A 5,000-nucleotide genomic window follows, 5' to 3' on the forward strand; every position below is an offset into this window, starting at 1 on the left:
AGACTTTCAAATATTACTTTCCGAATAATAATAATAATAATAATAATAAAATAATAATAATAATAATAATAATAATAATAATAATAATAATAATAATAATTATAATAATAATAATAATAAAATAGGGGAGTCCAGAGCGCCAGATTGGTGGTTTCCCACCTGATTTATTATGCAGACTACGACATTCCTTCATGTGCAATTCGTTCATAAGTTTACGAACTTACAAACATATAATTTTCGCGTCATGTTGATCGGAAAAGTTATATTGAATATCCACGGGAAAACTTGGGCACGTACCCTCGTGGAAAAGTAAATCATACGGCAGGGAAGCAATTCAGATGGAGAGGTTAAAGAGCTCATGATTATTAAAATGATAAATGCGACTAGAGAGAAGCTTTGTGAAGATAATCCAATCATTCTGCGATGGTACTTTTGAAGACCTTTTTGGAAGTGGTTACTAAAGACAATATAAGGAGAGCGTTTAAGTGGTTGGAAGATCTGATGTGATTACAACTGTTCCTGAGATCTTGATTACGAGCATATTGTGGTATGTTGTGATTATTTTATGAAGCGGTTGACCATGATGTATAAGGTACTTCTGTATGAAAAGATTTCAAATAAACGATTAGAAGAATCGCTGTTCCTTTTTTATGCGGAAAGGTTATACAGGTGACTGCAGTATACAGGCAAAACATCATCTTAGTATACCTGGTTAGGTAAGTAATAAAGTTTTAAATGAGAAAGATAGATAGCTATAGATATAATGTATATAATATTATGAATATGAAGCATTGAAGTCACATAGATGGCCCCATGAAGCTTTAGTTCTTCGATCTTGTCTCACTGCGTCTAAAATTTCGATGCTTCAATGCCCAATGACAAAGTAACTAAACAGATTGTGAAGTGACCTTATTTTAACCTTCGCCATCGAACAAAAGCATTGATAGGAAGGAGACCGGATGCTTCCATCTAGTCTGTTTTTCAAGTTCACCTATAATCTGCGCATTAAGAAATCGCGATATGTTTGGACAATTGCTACTTTTGTTAAGGGAGTGCTTGCACAACCGCTAGTGTATAAAACAACCTGAAAGAAAAGCATTCATAAAATGCCTTGCTACGACAGAACACTTAAAAAGTTCCACTTGAGTTCATATAATGAGTTTTATATGCTATTCTAAGCTAACTCTCCTCATATAACTTCCAGAAGACAATTTCCTATCACCCTTATTATTACGCATTAAAACTGACCTGAGCATTGCTGACTTACAACACTGATTATGTCACAGAGCTAGGCGTCTGTGGCTGGTAGAGTCATAACGCCAGAAAAGTTACAATTATTCAAAGGCAAACAGAAGCACAATTGAATTTTAGAATAATCACGCATTCTACGATTGTCCTTTCTCTGAAATAAAACTCAGGATCTATAAATGTTGAGCCGGTTATAACCTCTAAAGTGAGAGGACAGCGATGAAGCCTCCGGTGGCAACTGATTGATAGGCACAGGTTAGGTCTAACGCTTGCAGTTTTTTCAGAATCGCTATGAATAATGAAGAAGAAGCCTTCTGTTGCAGCTTATTGATAGACACAACTTAGGTCTAGCACTTAAAGGATTTTTTTAGAATTAATATAAAAAATGACGGTGGAGCGTGTTTTTGCAGCGTATTGATAACCAAAGGTTAGGTCTAACTTTTGCAGTCTTTAAGAACCCATATGAAGAATGACGATGAGGCCTTATGTTACAGCTTATTGATAGGCACGGGTTAGGTCTAGCGTATGTTTTTTTTTTTTTCTAGAACATAAACTAGTATGAATAAGGACGATGAAGCCTTTCTTTGCAGCTTATTGATAGACACGAATTAGGTCTAGTAGTTACGTGAAATTAGGTTTCATCTGTGACAAAAATTCCAAAGAATCTGATTTTTGCGAGAATTTTGAGGGATATATGTCTAATATCTCATTGTTGGGCAACATAATTTTTCGGCCTCCTGTATCCCACATTAATGGCCAAAATAGAAGCATTTTTTTATCAGAAAAATGGCTAAACAAAAATAACTTGGAAATCGCTAATCATATGAAAGTAAGGCATAGAAGAACAAAAGTTAGAATCATAAAAACACGTCCAATTCTTCTGTCGCCGTCTCCAAATATCTAACAATGCGGCTGCTATGGCCGTTCAAAATTTGAATGATGTCAGATTTAATATTTCTTTCTCTGTATCTACAAAAGGGTCAATCATAGGAAAGAAGTTGATAGAAGAAAAAAGATTCAGAATATCAACATACATCTTGTGATGTGACTTTTAACTTCATACCTCAAATTATATACGTAGGAGGTATTGTAATTGAAATTTATTGTAACCCAATGTCATCGCTACAAAACAAGGAAAAAGGGAGCGTTCTTTATGTAAAAAACGGTCATTCATGGGAAAGAAGTTCATGGAAGAAAAAAAGATGCAGAATATCTAAATTCATCATGCGATGGGACTTTTAACTTCATATCTCAAATTCCATAAGAGATATTGCAATTGACGTGTGGTGGTGAAGGTGGTCGAAAGTATATGTAGCCCACCCGAGACAACGTTTTTTTTGGCGATACTTGAAACATATCCCGCCACATTCCAGCAAAAATTAGATTCTTTGGAATTTTTTCACGGATTTCATGCATTTTGCCTTAATTTTATGTTACTACAGCGCTTGCGGTTCTTTTGAAAACCGATATGAAGAATGACTGTGATGCTTTCTTTTTCAGTTTATTGTAGGCACAGGTTAGATCTAGCGTATTTGATTTTGTTTTAGACCTATATGAATAATGACGATGAAGCTTTCTTTTTGCAACTTAGTGACAGGTACAGATCAGTTTTAACTCTTATGGTTCTTTATAATCGATACGAAGAACGGTAGAAATTAATCACATCTTACCCCATGAAGGTGAACAGACTCCGATGCTGCTAACGACCTTTGTTCCAAGTAACTATTTGAAAAACTGAACTTGTAGTTGTTCGTACTATAATGTCTCCGTGAAGTATTCCTAGGACAGCGTAGCAGGACTGATCGACCGTTGACTAAATAAAGTAAAGATCGTCAACCGTCCACAGGATATGATGTCTCTCCTATCGTCGCCGCGTCCTTGGTAAATGTTGCATGATCTCCACTCGATTTATCTCAGTCCTAGATATCAGTAAGTATTTGATTGCGCGTGGACAACAAACACGCCAACGACGAACAAATTTAAAGTATTTATTCATGGACAAAATTGTTTAATTGAATGTTTATTTTTTTCAATATTAAAATGACAGCGAGAGATTCTATGTTCACCACAAGTCATATTCTCTCTGGAAAATCATCCTGAATCCAGCGCCGCCTTTTTGAAAGATTTACAATGAACTCGTGTTAAAATGCCATAGATATCTCATGTAACTTAGCATTTTGGAGAAATTGACACGCGCTATTAAAAAACTTCATCCAATTTCGATGAGAGAGGAAAGTCTGTACTATATACTAAACAATCAGTTTATTATTATTATTAACAACTAAAATCACGAGATACACATGGCTAAATGCAACTTCTAGTAAGAGAATATGCTGGCATATTCGGTTCAAATAAGCCGCCTATACATACGTATTATATATATATATATATATATATATATATATATCTATATATATGTGTGTGTGTGTGTGTGTGTGTGTGTGTGTGTGTGTGTGTGTGTGTGTGTGTGTGTCAGATGAAAAGAGGGGGCAATGATTAATAATATGTTTAAAATGCCAATGTAATGTTAAGTGAAGTCACATATCACTTCTCGCTTGGAGACAGGCTGAACTGTAGAGGCAGCTTACATGAGAAAGGAATTTGAATACGCAAGCAGTTTAACCGAGAGAGGCATGTACGTTCGTTTGTACGGGTGTTACAGGCCTAATAGTCCAAGGCACTTGCAAAAAGTCACATTCCTTTAGGTGAACACTAAGAGGTGTTACACGCCGAGTGTCGGGAGAGAACGCCGCATCATAAAGATGGGTCCTATTCCATGGCTAATTTAGAGACGGGAATCTCTAACCTGACTAATACGATGAACTTATTGACATTTTTGTTATGGGAGAGAATTCTTAGTCAGGAGGGTAGAATGTTAACTTACTGGATTTCTTATGGGCAGTTTTAGACTTTCTGCCATTATGACTTGTTAATCATTTTGTCCTATTTCATAATCAACTGCTTTGGGTAATAGATAGTATATTTTTGTACTTATGAGATCTTAATAGCCTAATGACATGATTGCAGACAGAGGGCACTACTGACTACAGGTAAGTTTCCAGTTTGTGTAGTTTAGTGAACGGGGAGGGGGGTGGTAGGAACATATATATAATCATAGATATATATATATATATATTATATATATATATATATCTATATATATATATATATATGTATATTTATATATATGTGTGTGTGTGTGTGTGTGTGTGTATAAACTGGTAGGGGAACGGGAGGGTTGGGGAGACAATCCACCCTCTTTCTGAAAAACCGGTGTTTTCTCCCCGGTTGGGGAAGGGCAAGGTAGGGGAGCACGCAGCACCAGTTTGCCAGCTTACGTAGCGTGCACCAACAAGCTCGTATATGTATAAATGGTCTCGGTGAAGTTCCACCACCCATCTCGTTCCTATGCTCTATCTTTTACCAATCTCCAGTCATCTCCAACATTTTTTCTTAGTTCTCACCCAAGTAGGTTTGGTTCTTCCAATACTCCCGGCTCCCACAGAATCCCAGAGGACATCATCGCGTACTGTTCTCCCAGGGGTTATGCGAAGGACATGCCCAAGCCATCTCCATCTCCCTTTCATTACTTTAATGGTGAAATAACATAACCTTGTAGCACTCCAGTATATTACTACTTATTCATTTGACCAGATCCCTTCGACATAACTTTTCATCTACTTCGTTCTTGGGGAATTCCAGTTAGTATAAAATATTTCTCTGGAATACCTTAGTATCAAGATTAATGAGAC

General features: G+C 36.3%; 1 protein-coding gene across 1 annotated transcript in view; it reads right to left on the minus strand.

Moving 5' to 3' along the window:
* Positions 1-3,090, minus strand: part of LOC135198493 (uncharacterized) — a 73,588-nt gene extending 70,498 nt beyond the window's left edge. Inside the window, exon 1 of the mRNA XM_064226088.1 lies at positions 2,919-3,090. The gene's annotated coding sequence lies outside the window, so the exon portion shown is untranslated. The remainder of the gene's footprint in view (positions 1-2,918) is intronic.
* Between the last annotated feature and the right edge of the window lie 1,910 nt (positions 3,091-5,000).

The sequence above is a fragment of the Macrobrachium nipponense genome, chromosome 22 (assembly GCF_015104395.2).
Source record: "Macrobrachium nipponense isolate FS-2020 chromosome 22, ASM1510439v2, whole genome shotgun sequence".
NCBI classification, from domain to species: domain Eukaryota; kingdom Metazoa; phylum Arthropoda; class Malacostraca; order Decapoda; family Palaemonidae; genus Macrobrachium; species Macrobrachium nipponense.